The following is a 17910-nucleotide window of genomic DNA, read 5'->3' on the forward strand; positions in this document are numbered from 1 at the left end:
ACCCCAACACGATTATTGATGATAAGAAGTGCTTGCCAAAAGGAGCCTGTTATGGCTGTCTCTTGAGGGGCCCTGCCAGAACCTTACAGTTTGTGGCGTCTGGTCTCTACTAGCTGAGTTGGAGAAAGGAGTGGAGGAACTGAAAGGGATTTCAATCCTATGGGAAGAATGACTATGTTGGCCACCCAGGTGCCCCAGGACTCCCAGGGACTAAGCCATCAGCTGAGGCATACACATGGTTCCAGCTGCAATTGCAGCAGAGGAATGCCTTGTTGGGCATCGGTGGGAGGAGAGTTCCTTGATCCTATGAAGGCTCAATAGATGCCCGAGCATGGAGAAATTGAGGGGGTGTGTATGTGGGAGTGGGTCGGGCAGAGGGGCATCTTCTTGGAGGAAGGGGGTGGGAGGATGGGTTGGGAGTATTCTGGGAGGGGAATAACTGAGAAAGAATATAGCATTTGAAATGCAAATGAAGAATATATTCAGTAAAACAATTTTAAAAAAATGAACTCTAGCTATGAGTGAGCTAGTGTGCCAGCAAGAGTGTGAGCCACTGAGCAGTGTTCTTCCATAGTTCCAGCCACCATGTTCTTGCTTTGAGTTCAATGGCCTACCTTCCCTCAATAGTAAGCTGTAGCCTGGAAGTGTAAGTCAAATAAATCCTTACTCCCTTAAGTTTATCATAGAAAAATAATGAAGCTAAAATAATATGTAACATTAAATATTTAAAAAAATAAAATTAAACATAACACAATGTCTTAGTCAGGGTTTCTATTCCTGCACACAAACATCATGACCAAGAAGCAACATGGGGAGGAAAGGGTTTATTGAGCTTATAATTCCACATTGCAGTTCATCACAAAAGGAAGTCAGGACTGGAACTCAAGCAGGTCAGGAAGCAGGAACTGATTCAGAAGCCATGGAGGGATGTTCCTTACTGGCTTGCTTCCCCTGGCTTGCTCAGCTTACTCTCTTATAGAACCCAAGAGCACCAGCCCAAAGGTGGAACCACCCACAAGGGGTCCTCCCAACTTGTTCACTAATTGAAAAAATGGCCCACAGCTAGATCTCATGGAGGCACTTCCCCATCTGAAGCTCCATTCTCTGTGATAACTCCAGCCTGTATCAAGTTGACACACAAAACCAGCCAGTACACACAATTAAAATATTGGTAGTTTCCCCTTATTGCAAAGTCTTGTAGCAGGTTCAGACCCTACACTTGTCATTCACACACTTGTCATGTAACGGGAATGCTTGCTGTTTTCCAGGTCAGAATAAACCATTGTCAAGATAATTTAATGGTTTTATATTTAGTGTATATATATATATATACTAAGTCACTTTTCACATATGAACTCATCGAAACTGAGGTAACAGGCATAGGGGCTACATTTGTCCCTACATGGTCCTTTGAGTATATATTATGGCTTTTAGATTAGTGGTTTTATGGGATTCCTGAAAGTCCGAATGAGTGCTTCTCTGATGCTCTTCCTTCTCTTGAGCTCTTTTCCTTATGTTTCTTTTGTCCAATTCTTATGTGATGGTTTTTATTTTTATCATATTATATTTTGTTTTGTTATGTTTTGTTGTTATCCCTTAGAAACATATTTGTTTTCTAATGAGGGTCCGAAATGAAGTAGATGTGGATAGGAGTCCACTAAGGAGGAACTTGGAAGATTACAGGATAGGGAAAGCATAATCACAATACATCACATGAGGGAAAAAAAACTATATTCAATAAAACAGAAAAGCTATAGTGATTTTCTCTGTTTTTACTGTAATAAAAGTCTATTTTTTTTCTTTTTTTGATATTTTTTTATTTACATTTCAAATGATTTCCCCTTTTCTAGACCCCCACTCCCCGAAAGTCCCATCAGCCCCTTCCCTCCCCGTTTTCCCACCCAACCCTTCCCATCCCCCTGTTCTGGTTTTGCCCTATACTGCTTCACTGAGACTTTCCAGAACAAGGGGCCACTTCTCGGTTCTTCTTGTACCTCATTTTATGTGTGGATTATGTCTTGGGTATTCCAGTACCTAATCCAAAATCGATCATATTCTTGGTCACAAGGCAGACCTCAACAAATAAAAGAAGATTGAACTAATCCCATGCCTCCTATCAGATCACTATGGTGTAAGAATGGTTTTCAATAGCAACAAAAACAAGAGAAAGCCCACATACACATGGAGGCTAAACAATACTCTACTCAATGACACCTTGGCCGAAGAAGAAATAAAGAAATCAGAGACCTTTTAGAATTTAGTGAAAATGAAGGCACAACATACCCAGATCTTTGAGACACAATGAAAGCAGTGCTAAGAGGAAAACTCATAGCCCTGAGTGCCTCCAAAAAGAAAATGGAGAGAGCATACACTAGCAGCTTAAGGACACACCTAAAATCCCTGGAACAAAAAGAAGCCAATTCCCCCAGGAGGAGTAGAAGACAGGAAATCATCAAACTCAGGGCTGAAATCAATCAAGTGGAAACAAAGAGAACCGTACAAAGAATCAACGAATCCAGGAGCTAGTTCTTTGAGAAAATCAACAAGATAGATAAACCCTTAGCCAGACTGACCAAAGGGCACAGAGAAAGTATCCAAATTAACAAACTTAGAAATGAAAAGGGGGATATAACAACAGAAACTGAGGAAATCCAAAAAATCATCAGATCCTTCTACAAAAGCCTATACTCAACACAACTGGAGAATCTGGAGGAAATGGACAATTTCCTTGACAGTTACCAAATACCAAAATTAAATCAGGACCAAATAGATCATCTAAACAGTCCCATAACTCCTAAAGAAATAGAAGGGGTCATAGAAAGTCTTCCAACCAAAAAAAAAAAAAAAAAAAAAAAAAAAAAAAAAAAAAAAGCACAGGACTAGATGGTTTCAGTGCAGAATTCTATCAGAACTTCAAAGAAGACCTAACACCAATACTCTTCAAACTATTCCACAAAATAGAATCAGAAGGAACACTACCCAATTCTTTCTACGAAGCCACAGTTACGCTGATACCAAAACCACACAAAGATCCAACAAAGAAAGAGTACTTCAGACCAATTTCCCTTATGAACATTGATACAAAAATACTCGATAAAATTCTTGCCAACCGAATCCAAGAACACATCAAAAAGATCATCCACCATGATCAATTAGGCTTTATCCCAGGGATGCAGGGTTGCATCAATATATGGAAGTCTATCTATATTTTTAATTTGGAATTTTTAGAAGAAAATTACATAATTACATATTTATCATACACTAGCCAAACGATTGTTAACCACTAGAAGGTTGCACATATTTATTCCTGTTAACTAAATTCTGGAGTTCTCCACATATTACTTAGTATTAGAGTGACAAGCAAAGAATTTGACATTGGAAAATACCATATCCTCAACATCATTATGCTATATTTAGATAATATGTTAGTTGTGGAAGTGAATGGGGAGAAAGGCAGGATACAACAACCTCACTGTAAGAAAACAGATGAAAAGTATATATGTACTGATATGTTTTAATGCTTGTGTGTGCGTGTATGTATGTGTATATGAACTGTGCACATGGAGGCCAGAAGTCAATATTTACATAGATACCTCAATCACTTTCTGTTTCACATTTCAGGATATGATAGAGCTTCAAGTCATTACCAGCTTTACCATGTGGCTTCATCATGATTCCCAATGTAGATTTTCTACATCAATTATACTTGAATAGTATAATTTCATATAGAAATGGCTCATATTACCATCATGAAGACATATGTGATCATGTTTGGTTTATTCTCTGAATATCTTATAAGGAATTCAAATGTTTCTGGTCATCTTATATTGTATACTAAGTTTGTTTCACATTTTTCCAATCTTGGGGAACAATAAGATTTAAGCAGAAAGTTAAAATGGTAAGGTCACAGGATCTCTAAGCTTTCAGGTTAGCCTTTTAAATACTGAGACTCTGCAGAGGCTTTCGTTGCTAGGTTTCACACATGTAGTATCATTGTGATGCAAGCAATGGATTTTTCAAGAGGTACAGTGTCAGTGTAAAGGGATCAGTATCAGGAGAGCAGACTGGGAGTCCTGAAGTCCATCTTGTAGTAAAGGACTCTTACTAATCAGAATGGAGAGAACGGGTAAGTTGGAAGAGAAAACTTGAGAAATGTAATGACTGTTTCTTAATGTAGATATCGTTATTTTTCAGTATGTAAGAAATTATTTTGTAATCAGTTGAAGAAGATTTGTCTGCCTTCTTTCCACATAAGTGTTAAAGATTCACTGCTCTGGATCAGGAACTAAATATGTTCACATTTGATTCTATGACCAGAAATCAAGTAGAGTTAATACTTGAAATTGTCATTAACCTTTTAAAATAATATCATGATAAAATAAAGTTAAATTTTGAGCTATCTTATTTAAGTTCCTTTATATTAAGGGACTGTAGTATAATGAAGGTAGCTTCCTTGCTTTATACTTGTTTATAAAATGTGGAATAGTTGATTTTTTTCAGCCAAAGAATCTAATATATTATATAAATATTGACTTCTGGCCTCCATGTTCATATATATATATATATATATACATATATATATATATATATGACATTTTATGAGGGGGAGGAGAGGTGATTCTCATATAACCTGTAGAACTGAGTTGAGGTATTTAATTTTTGCTCAGGTGTTTTAGTCTTTGTCTATGGAATATATATTGTCCTAGAGCATATTGGCACTGTACACTGTACGACACCATATAATTGACTAGGATTTTTAAAAACAGTAAAATTATTCCAATCTGAATAATCCAATTGATTTATAAGAGTTACCAAAAAAAGAATATTTTAAATCTAAACTAAATCTAATTTAGGTACTTTTCCAAAAACTATAAAACTTATATAAGCTAATATGTAATATTTCAATATATGTATACATTGTATAATTGTGAAATATTCAAATAACTATGATATGTATTCTTAAACATATTATCAGTTTTGAGCAGTTTTTTATATATTTTGTTGGTGTGTCTTCCTGTCAAAAATATCTATTTAGTACTTGGTATTTTTTTCAGCTGTTTTATTTTCAAATTTTGCCACCAATTTTTTCCCATAGATTTTAGATATTACCCTTTTTCATATGTATAAATTGCAAATATTTTTCTCTGTGCTATCAGTGGCTTTTAATTTTAATTATTCTTTTTATGATAAAATGTTTTGTTTGTTGTAATACACTTTCTACTGCTTGCTTTTATTTTCTCTGCATTTGTAGTATTGTCCAAAATGTTCATATCAATAGAAATAACTATTTTTCTGTTTTTTATTTCAAGTACTTTTGGGCTCTTGTCTTACTTATATTTATGTAGTGAATTTATTTTGAGTTCATTTTAAAAATATTTTAATATTTTTTATTTATTTTGAGAGTTAGAGTGATTACATATATTATAGCATACACATAGAAGTCAGGTCAAATTGCCAAAGTTAATTATTTTCTTTAATTCTGCAAGATCTTATGGAATGAAACTCAAATAATCAGTCTTGGTGTCAAGAATCATTGCCCATTAAGCAAACTTGATAGCTCTGCTTTCATTTTTTACAGCACAGGAGACAGGATGCCTAGTTAATTGCTCTGCATTTGAACATTCAATTTTCCAAATACTGTTTATTAAAAATACTATTATTCCTCCAACACAAGTTTTTAGTATTTTTACACATCATTTTTATTTATGTGCATTTCATTTGTAAAATTTAATAGCCTATTGACTCTAATTTGTGTGTTCAACTACTTCTTTATGTGAGGCCATCCACTAGAATATAGTACACCTACAAGAAGGCAGTCTTAAAGAAAAGCTATGGGTTGCAAAGTCCAGTCTCAATATGAGTTTTTTTTTTATTGACATATTGTATCTTGTTTTCTTGTGTTTAGTTGTTGTCTTTTAGAGACCTACTACTTTCTGAAGGTAAATGGAAGGGTAGTAGATCTGGTCAAGAGGAAATGTTTCAGCAAGTCATGCTAGGAGAAGTGAAGGGAGGAGATACTGTGGTCATGAGAGAAATCTATGCTTTCAATTAAAAAAAGTAAAAAGAAGAATAACTCTTCCTCATCCAAAAAGTAATTTGTTATCAGTATTACATTTTAATTATCCACTTATCAATTGTTGGGCATTTAAGTTCTTACCATGCCTTAGATAATGCAAATAGAATAGCTGTGAACATGAATGAATATGTCATTTTGTAATACTAAATACATTCCTTTGACATATATTCAGAAGTGATATATTTGGTTCATATGGTTTATCTATTCATATCTTTCTGAGAAATTGATACATCTATTTTCACAATGACTGCAGCAATTTTTCACCACCTAGAGTATCTTCAGGATTTCTTTCTCTTGATATCCCTGTCAACTTTGTTTTCTTTTGATTTCTTAACAATTGCCTTTCTGACTGGAATAAGTTGAAATTTCTAGGGAGTTTTAATTTACAATTATTTGTAACAGTTGAGCATAGTTAACACTTATTTTTGAGATTATAATATAATTACATCCTTTCTCCTTGCCCTTTCCTCACTCCATACCCTCCCATATACCCTTCCTTGATTCTTTGCAAATTCGTGGCCACTTTTTTCCATTAACTGTTGTTATATGCCTAAATGTGTTCTGCTCATCAATAAAATGTTACTTATTTTTTTATTCGATATATTTTTTATTTACATTTCAAATGATTTCCCCTTTTCTAGCCCCCCACTCCCCAAAAGTCCCATAAGCCCCCTTCTTAATGTTTTTAGGGCTGATATTGGACACTGGGTAACAGATAATGATCTATTTCCTAAAATGTACTCCCTTTTTATTCTAGAAGTTTAAAGATTCCAGATCTAACTCTGAGACCTTTGATGCATTAAGAATCTGTTAGTTTTAAGGATGATAAGAAATTATCCTTTCATTATTACTGAAAGATCATTTCATTATTCAACACATGCAACTATCTGGTTTTCCCATGATCATTTGTTAAACATGCTGTCCCTTTTAAAATACAGATATTAGGATCTACACTACAGATAAGTCTCACAACTCAGATGCCTGTGGGTGTGTGAACTTATTACCAGGATCTCAATTGTATTCCAATGTGTCTACTTTTATGCTGGTACCATGCTGTTTTTTTTTCTTTAGTTTTATAAGGTATATTAAAATCTTGAATGGTAGTACTTCAAGCTGTGTTTTAATTTTCATTTATTTTGTTTTATTGTTTAGGGAATTTTGGCTGTCCTGAATGATTTGGTGTTTAAACTAAAATTTAATATTTTGTTTTTAAAATTCTGTAGAAAATTGACTTGAAATTTTGATGAGGAATGCATTGAATCTGTAGATTACTTTAGGTAGGATAGGCATTTTCTCTGTTTAAACTCTACTAATCCACACACGTGTATGTGTATATCTTTCCATTTTGTTGTCTTTTCATATATATTGGTACAGTGGTTCAGTATCTTTAATTTTTCTTCATAGCAGCATTTCACTTTTTGTTTTTTGGACATTATTGTATACTGGATTACTTGTTTATGGTGTGTTTGAAAATGGTATAAAGAAAGTTTATTGACATTCATTTGTTATTTTATCATACTACTTTGTCTACTAATTCTACCATATAGGTCATTTCTGGAGACTTCTTTAGTGTCTCTTAGAGGCAATGTATAAAATTGTCATATAAAAAGGTACTTTGATATCTTCTTTTCCTATTTGTATCTCCTTTACCTACTTCTCTTATCCAATTGCTCTAGCTAAGTCCTCAAGAAATATGCTTAATGAGAGGGAGGCAAGTGAACATCTTTGTATTGTTCTGGATCATGGTAGATGGATGATCTTTATAATGTTATCTTGAATTTTGTTTGTAAGGCAAATCATTTTGCCTCTCTGTCTCTCTCTCTCTCTCTCTTTCTCTCTCTCTCTCTCTCTCTCTAATCTGGCTCTTTCACTAGTTTGGGTATTATAAGAACACTGGATTCATAAAAACAATTTGGATATGATACCTTTTTATTTTAGAGAATAATTTGAGGTGTGTCAGTGTTACTGTTTATGACCATTTGATAGTATTAGTTATTGAATTCACCTGGCCCTAAGCTTTTTTAAAATTGGTAAATTAAGATTACTGCTATCTAGTTGACTTCTATATGTCTATATCAATTATATACATCATCTTGCTTAATATTGTACATCACATTCATATAGAAATTTGTCCACTTGCTTTTTTGGATCTTCAGTTAATTTTAATTTAAAATATCTTTTGTTTTTACTTATTCTTCTCATACATTACATCCTTACCACAATATTTCCTCTATATATCCTCTCTCCCTCAGGTCCACTCTTTTTCCATTTTCCTACAGAAAAGAACAAGCAAGAAGGGATATCAACTGAACACTACATAACAAGATAAAATAAGACTAGGTACAAACCTTCATTTTAAGACTGAACAAGGAGACGCAGTAGAAGTAAATGAGTCCACAGAACAGGCAAAAGGTTCAGAGATATGCTCAAGTTCTACTCTTAGGAATTCCACAGTAATACCATGCTACATATATGCACAGGACTTAGCTCAGACCCATACAGGCTCTGTGATTATTCCTTCAACCTATTTGAGCTTCTGTCAGTCTTGCTCACTTGATTCTAAGGCTATGTTCTCATGGTGTCAATATTTCCTCTGTCTCCTGAAGTCCTTCTCTCTTTCATGGAGTTATCCATGTTCCACCTAATATTTAGCTGTAAATCTCTGGATTTCTTCCCTGCAGTTGCTGAATGAAGCCTCTCTAATGCTAATTAAGCCAGAGACATCTATGAATAGAGAAGAATATCATTAGTTGTCTCATTGAGTTTCTTAGTTTCTTTCTTCTCTCTCTCTCTCTCTCTCTCTCTCTCTCTCTCTCTCTCTCTCTCTTTCTGCTGGTTGTGGTTTGGTTCTATCCTAGGTCACTCCGCTAATCAGATTAGCCTCTGGTTCCTGGTTATCCAGGAAGTGTCAGGCATGGGTCCTTTCTCAGGGAATGTACCTCAAGTAGGACCCATAATTGATTGGCCACTCCCACAAGTTCTGTGTCACCATTACCTGTGCATATCTTACAGGCAGAATAAATGGTAGGACAGAGCTTTTGGAGCTGGGTTGATGTCCTAGTCAGTCTCACTTCTGGAGTTTTTGAATTGTTACAGAAAATGGCCTGTTCAGGGTCATTATCCACCATTGCTAGGAGTCTTTGCTATTGCCACTTTCACTAGATGCCATGGAATTTCCCCTTCATTTTGTTTCCAAGTTGTCTCCAAATGTTCAACGACTTCACTACTCTCTCAGTACTCTTTGTATAATCTCCACCTGATCCACTCTGTTCCCATCTCCACAGCCCTCAGTCCACCTACAAAATATACTCAATTTCTAAATCCCAGGGAGGTCCCCCAGCCCATGCATATTCTTTATTACATAGACTTTCTTGTCTGTGTATTTTGTCATGATTGTCCTTTACTTAAGACCTAATATCAACTTATAAGTGAATACATACCATGCTTTTCTATTTTGGTCTAAGTTACTTCACTCAGGATTTTTTCTAGTTCTATACATTTGCCTACAAATCCATAATGCCATTTTCTAAAGAACAGAGTGAGACCTTGTTGTGTTAATGTACCACATTTTCATCCATTCCTCTGCTGAGGGACATCTAAGTGATTTCCAGTTTCTAGCTATTATAAATAAAGATCAGTGAACATAGTTCGGCAACTGTTTCTATGTTAGCATGGAGCATACTTTGGTTATATAGCTAAGAGTAGTATTGACATAAAGAGATGCCTGATTTTCTCAGAAACTGCCATGTTGATTTCTAAAGTGGCTGTAAAAGTTCACACTCCAATCAGTAATAGAAAGGGTTCTCTTTCCTCCACATCTTCACCAGCATGAGCTGTTACTTCTGTTTTTTATCTTAGTCATTCTGATAAGTGTAAGGTGGAATGGCAAAGTCATTTTTATTTCCAATTTTCTGATGACTAATGATGGTAAGCATTTTAAGTGTTTCTCAGATAGTTGAGAGTCCTCTGTTGAGAATACTCTGTTGAGATCTGTATCCCACTTTTTAATTAGGTTGTTTTCTTTGTTGATGTTTTAGATACTAGATCTATGTCAGATGCTGAGTTAGTGAAAATCTTTTCTCATTTGGCAGGCAGCAGTTTTGTCCTATTGTTGATGACCTTTACTTATAGTAGCTTTTCAGTTTCATTAGGTCATATTAATTAAGTAGTGATGTTAATACATGTGCAATTGGTTTTCTGTTCAGGAATTTGTCTCCCATGCCAATTCATTCAAGGCTTTCTATTTCTCTAATTCTCTTCTATCAGCATTAGAGAATTTGGTTTTTTGTTCAGGACTTTGATACAACTGGACTGTGTTTTGTATAGGGATATGATACACACACACACACACACACACACACACACACACACACACACACACACAAACACTTGAAGTATACATGCAGACACTGAGTTGGACCAGCATCAATTGTTGAAGATGCTTTCTTTTTCATTGTGTATTTCTAACTCCTTTAACAAAATAAGGTGTACATAGGTTTGTGGATTTATTTCTATATCTTCAAATTGATTCCATTAATCAACATGTTGGTCTTTGTGTCAGTACCAAGTGGTTTTTCCTATTACAATACTTTCTAATACAGCTTGAAACCAATGATGCTGATACCTTCAGACGAAATTTTATTGTACATAATTGGTTTAGCTATCCTGTTACTGTTGTTGTTTTTCCATATGACTTTGAATATTTGCCTTTTAAGATATGTAGAGTATTGTGTTAGAAATTTGATGGAGATTGTCTTGAATTTGTGAAATGTTTTCGACTTAATGGCCATATTTACTCTGTCAATACCATTGATCTTTGAGTTTGGGAGATACTTCCATTTTTTTAATATATTCTTGAATTTCTTTCTTCAAAACCTTGAAGTTGTCATAAAAGTCTTCTACTTTCTTGGTTGAAGTTATTCCAATATATTTTTTATTATTTGTGCCTATTGTGACAAATACTTTTTTCTAATTGAATTCTTGGCCAATATTTCATTTATATATAGTAGTATTAATGACTTATTTCCTTTTGAGGTAATCTTGTATCCATACATTTCACTGAAGATTTTTATGAGCTGTACTAGTTACCTGTAGAATTTTTGGAGTCACATAAGTATACTATCATACCTGGAAATAATGATACTTTGATTTATTCCTTTCCAATTTGGATCACATTTGATCCCGTTCATTAGTTTAATTGGTCTAGCTAGAACTTCACCTATTATGTTGAATAGATTTTCAGAAAGTGGACATCCTTGACTTGTTCCTGATATTAATGAAATTGCTTTGTGTTTCTCTCCACATAATTTGATATTGGCTGTAACCTTGCTGTCAAATTATCATTATTATGTTTATGTATGTCCTTTATACCTCTTTTCTACCAAAACGTTTATCTTGAAGGAGTGTTGCTATTTTAAAAGATGTTTTTTGCATCTGAGGAAATGATCATTTGTGGATCCTTTTTCTTACAGTTTGATTATATGGTGTATTACACTGACAGATTTTCATATGTTGAAACATCTCTGCATCTCTGAGATGAAGCCTACTTGATCATGTTGGATGAACTTTTGATGTGTTCTTGGATTTGGTTTGTGAATCTTTTATTGGGTATTTTAGCATCTATGTTCATGAGGGAAATCAGTCTGTAATTCTCTTTCTTTGTTGAATTTTTTGGTGGTTTATGTATCAGGGTGACTCTGGCCACATAAATAAATTAGATAATTTTCTTTTTGTTTCTATTTTGTGAGATGATTTGAGGAGTATTGGGATTACTTCATCTTTAATAATTTGGGAATATTTTGATGAGATACTTCCTCTCCCTGAACATATTTTGTTTGGAAGACTTTAAATGACTGCTTTCATTTCCTTAAGGATAATATTTCTATTTAAATTGTTTATCTGAACTTGATTTAATGTATGTAATTGGTATATATTAAAGAAATTAATCGTTTCTTCAGATTTTATGAAGGACCAACTTTTAATGTATGAACTAATGAGCCTTTAGATTTCTTCAGTATCTGGTATTATAGACTTTTCACTTCTCATTTTATTAACTGGGATATTCTATCTTTTAGTTATTTTGGATAAAGTTGCATCTATTTTACTGCTTTTTAAAAAAGAATCCCTTTGTTTCATTGATTATGTTGGTCTTTTTTCCCTATTTTATTGATTTCAACCCTCAATTTGATTTTGCTGGCTGTTGTGTGACTTTGCTTTGTTTTCATCTAGAGCTTTTGGGAGGGCTTTTATGTTCTTCATATGAGATGTCTCCAATTTTTTTATGTATGCACTTAGTGCTTTGAACTTTCCTCTGAATACTGCCTTCATTGTATCTCATAAGATTTAGCATATTGTGCATCTATTTTTCACTGATTTTTTTGGAAGTCTTTCATTTCTTTCTTTATTCCTCTACCCAATAGTCATTTGGTAGAGAGTTTTTCAGTTTCCATGTGTTTCTAGGCTTTCTGTTGTTTCTTTTGTTGTTGAAATGTAGCTTTAATCTATGGTGGTCTGCTACAATAAAAGGGGTTATTTTACTTGTATCTAATTAGCATTGCTTTCTGACCAAGTATGTGGTCAGTTTTGAAAAAAGTTCTGTGAGGTGCTGAGAAGGTCTATTCTTTTGCTGGTCCCCATTTTGAGTCTATTTGTTTAACATGGTGAGTCCACTCCAGTGTTTCATTTCCTCTGAGTTACAAATCCTTTAATTAATTAACACTAAGCCATTTCCAGGTCATTCATAATACAAAATGTTTTGACCCATGGCTCATCCAACTAATGTAATAAACAATGGCACAATTTTTTTTTAATTCCAAGAAATGCAACATTAAACTTAGAATCTTGTCTCAATATGTCCTGGGAGACAGTGCTGGAAGCACTGTTATTCATTGTTGTCCTGCAGCATGAGATGGTACTTTTTACAACATACATATAAACTGAATTCTTTTTAGGAATGACCTATAAAACAGAGTGTGAATTTATTATGAAATTGTGGTATAGATTTTAAGCATAATGAATAAGAAAATGACATGCTGGAAAAAAGATATATTCAAGTTTGGGTATAGGCTTCTCAAAAAAGAGTCTTGCTTAGGTGTATTAATAGTATATATAGAATTTAGATAGCTCTCAAGTCACATTTTTTAAAGTTTTTAAGATGCCCTGAAAAATTGCTGAAAAAGTATAGTCTACAACAAAGTTAAAAAAAAAATCTGTTTTCTTTTATAGACAAAGTTTCAAGGTACAGAGTAAATTGTTGGGTGGGAGAATAGTGTCAAAATTACAGTTAGTGTTATTTTGGGCCTAGACAGTCACAGATAACTTTAGGAACCTGACAAAATGTTAAAATTTGAGGTTACGTGTTATTTTTTGCCCCTAAGTAAGCCCAAATAACTTTAAGAGGATGCACATTATTTCTGTAGGCAATTTTCCCTATTAGTTGTCTTTGAAGTCTCCTGTCTCTGTCGCTCTTATCAGCAGGGAAGTCAAGAAAATTTCAGGCAAAAGGCTTCTGTTTTCTTTCCTTGTCCCCTTAATTTTCTGTCTTTTTATCCTGCCTCAAATGGACCTATTTAAAAACAGTCAGCTTTTCTAGCTTTATCTTTCTCCATTTATCCCATACTCTTAAAATCCATTTCCTCATATTTTCCTTGGGTTTTTACAAGGAAGAATTAGTAAATTCAAGAATTCCCTGGGTAGTGTAGTGCATCTCCTCATGGTGCACATTTTGAATCTCATCTCTAGAGCCCAGCTAATTCATGACATGCATCTGGTTATAGTATATAGTCTATAAGAAAAGTTGGATATTGAAAGTATTTTTGAGAGATATTAACATAGATATGCCATACCTAGCATTTCATTCAGAAATCAGCACCTGTCATTTCCACAGAGAGAGCAAGATTTTTTTTTCAATCTGGCCAGGTCTAATAGGTGAGTAATGAATAGATTAGGGACAGTGGTACATTTATCACAAAAGGTAGGACACTACTTCATTTAAAATTTATACACTGGCCTATGAACAGTTAATGCCCCCAGCTATATCCAGGTTTATTTATGGATATAGTTAGAGAATAGGGTTTATAATGGTTAGCTTTTCAACTGCAAACAAACTAGAATCACCTATAATAAAATGTTTGAATGAGGGATTGTTTTCATAGAAGTTTACTGTGTAAATGTCTATGGTAGATCAATCAATTGATGTGGGAAGAATGAGCCTTTTGTGGATGGCACTGTTCCATAAGCAGAGGGTTTTAATGATGTAAAAGTATATCAGTTGATATACTGAACTGAGCACCAAAACTTAAGCATTTAAGTGAGAATACATGCATTCATTTCTAGATGCTCTTTACAGGGCATATGATGTCATTGACTATTGCAGATTTGGATAGACACCACTAAAATAAACCTGAGTGCTGAAATAAAATCCTTTCTCCTCCATGATTCTTTATTCAGGGCATTTTATCTAAGCCCCGGTAATTAAACTAAAACAAAACTTAAACATGCTACATACAAGTCAGCTAATCATAAGGATGAAGGTCGAGGTTGGTAATTTTGGCTTTAGGAAACAATATTTGGGTTGTTTAGCCACAACTGAAGCTGAATTTTTTTCATTTCTGAGGTCACACTTTTCCTCTGTTACTTAATACAATGATACTAGTATAAAAAAACCCAATATCTTTACATGTGTTCCTTTTCCATATACATCTAAGAATTTTATATCTAGATCTAGTGAGTTCCTTCTTCCTCACAGGAGGCAAAGCAGGAATATCAAACAAATTGAATTGCATAGTTCTTTAAATGGTCTGCATTATGCCTTATTAGTGTTCCTCATATTATCAGGAAACATCTTTTGAAATACATATTTATAATTCATTTTATGTATCAGAGTACACTGTAGCTTCTTCAGAAATATCAGAAGGCTTCAGATCCCATTACAGATGGTTGTGAGCCATGATGTGGTTTCTGGGAATTGAACTCAGAACATCTGGAAGGGCAGTCAGTAGTTTTATTTTCTGAGCCATCTCTCCTGCCCACCAGTAAACATTTTTAAAGAAGTTCTATATATTTGTTTTAGTAGAATTGAATACTCAGCTATAGAAACCACAAAGCCCAGTAAAGAAATTCAAATTCACTAGAACAGCCCCTATTCTATAATTCATTCATCAGGATTTTCTTAAGTGCTGTACACCATATAGCTGGGATATCCAAGATGGCTCTCTCCATGCTTGACAGGCTATTTCATCAAGTTCACTATTTAGCCAAGGCTGAATTTAAACTCATGATTCTCTTGACTCTACCTCCTTAGTACTGGGATCAGAGAGTTATACTAAAACATTCTTTTCTTTTGTTATTTTTTTGTAACTATCATTCATAGGATAGTTTTCCCTGCTTTTGGGCCTTTTATTATTATGTAGCAACACTATAGATATCTTGACATTGATTTTAAGTTTCATAATTTTGAGTGTATTTATTATTAACATTTTCTGATAAGTTCTTTTAGAACTTTCAAAATAGTAGTAATGTAATCTATAAAGAATGAAATATTGACTACAGTTCAAGTTCCTCACATGTACATATGTCTTCCAAAACAAGTTAAGATTTCTGGGTAGAAATACAAATTGAAATTTATCATAATTTTATGTTTTGATATACTCTTTCAGAAAATAATCATCTAAAATACAATGTGCAATATATTTCTTTTTTATGTAACCAAGATACTTTTTAAATTTTGTGTTAATTATTTTATTTACATCCCAAATGTTGCCCCCCTTCCAGTCCTCCCTCCCAGAATTCTCTTCCCATCTCCTCCTTTTCTTCTGAGAGGTTACCTGTACCTATCTCCCTTTCCTGGGGCATGAAGTCTATGCAGGATTAGGCACATGCTTTCCCTCTGAGACAAGATGAGGCAGTCCTCTGCTACTTATTTGCCAGAGTGGGGGTTCCTCAAACCAGCCCGTGTATTAGTGAATGTATAGAAGGAAATGGAGGAAGTAGCAATCCCATATGAAGACCAACAGTGTCAACTAAGCTGGACCCCTGGGAGCTTCTAGTGACTAAGGCACCAATATTGTATTTCTTTAGCAAATTAATTATCAATACTTTAAGTGTTTGAATTTTGAATTTAATCATTTCGGATAATAAATGTCATTGTGTATGTATATGTATGTGTGTATGTATGTATGTACGTGTGTGTGTGTGTGTGCATGTTTGTGTGAGAAAGGGGGAGAGAGAGGAGCTCTCTGTATTTCACTGGCCAGTCTGGTACTCACTATAAAGAACAAGCTGGTCTTGAACATGAAGTTATCCTCTTGCTTCAGCCTCCCAAGTTCTGGGATTACATATGTGTATCAATATTCCATGTTACATAGTGGTTTTTTTTGGAAAGCTTTTCAATGTATTAACACTTATTTTATCACATATAAAAAAGTTAATGTTTTTTTATTCAATTTTTTTTATTTACATTTCAAATGATATCCCCTTTTCTGGCCCCCTACTCCCTGAAAGTCCCATAAGTCCCCTTCCCTTCCCCTGTTCTCCCACCCACCCCTTCCCACTTCCCTTTTATGGTTTTGCCCTATACTGCTTCACTGAGTCTTTCCAAAACAAGGGGCCACTCCTCTGTTCTTCTTGTACCTCATTTGATGTGTGGATTATATTTTGGGTATTCCAGTTTTCTAGGTTAATATCCACTTATTAGTGAGTGCATACCATAATTGATCTTTTGAGACTGGGTTGTAAAATTATATTTGTGAAATATATGTATTCAAATATATGAGATATATAGAATAAAAAATATATATGAAAATCTATAATGTAGTTTATATATACATATATTTACATAAAATTTACAATATAAATTTGTAAATAAATATTATGAGTTATTAGGGAGCACCCGATAAAAATATCAGCACCTAGAACAGGAGAGTATCCTCAGAATATATTTTTCAATTAATCCAACATTATTTTCTAAGTTATTAGAAAATATGATGAAATGATTCTTGCCTTAAAATATAAACCTACTATAAATTGTGAAGTATAAATTATTTAGCAATCCCATTGAGATAATTTTCCTTTCCTGTTTCCTTACCCTCCTCCAACTTCTCCCAGATCCAGCCCCCACATACACAAATTCGTGTTTTCTCTCTGCAACATTAAACCAAATAAAAGCACACACACACACACACTCACATACAGACACACACACACAAACAAACACACACACATCTTTTAGTCTGTTTTTTTTTCAGCTAATTGCTTCTGGAGTATGATTGATATCCACAGTTAGTTGAAAAGAACTGAATTTTCTATCTCAGAAGCTATCATTTGAAAACAATGTCATGGTTAGGTGTGCCTTCTTGTGCATTTTCCTTTCTCCCTGTTTGCATTTGTCTGAATTGAACTTGTATTGGTCTTGTATAGCCTGTCACAGTCTCTGTGTATTCATAAGTAATCCTATTGATGAATACCATGGGAAGACTTTCTGACTTCTGATGTCCTTTTCAAATTCTTTCTTAGATGCATAAGGAATGTACTCTACAAGTCTTCCATTTGTTTGGTTAGACTTATTTTAAGATATTTTTTCCTTTCAAGGCTATTGGGAAAGGTATTACTGACCTGAATTCTTTCTCAGTGTCATTTGTGTTTTTGAAGGATATTACTTTTTATGTGTTAATTTTGTATTTTGCCACTTTACTGAAAATGTCTGTCACCTGTAGGAGTTTCCTGGTGGAATCTTTACAATCATTTATGTATAAAATCATATTGTCTGCAAATAAAGTGACTCTGACTCCATCCTTTCTTGTTTATATCCCCTTGAACACCTTCAACTCTGTTATTGC

Source organism: Apodemus sylvaticus, chromosome X (assembly GCF_947179515.1).
Source record: "Apodemus sylvaticus chromosome X, mApoSyl1.1, whole genome shotgun sequence".
NCBI classification, from domain to species: Eukaryota; Metazoa; Chordata; class Mammalia; order Rodentia; family Muridae; genus Apodemus; species Apodemus sylvaticus.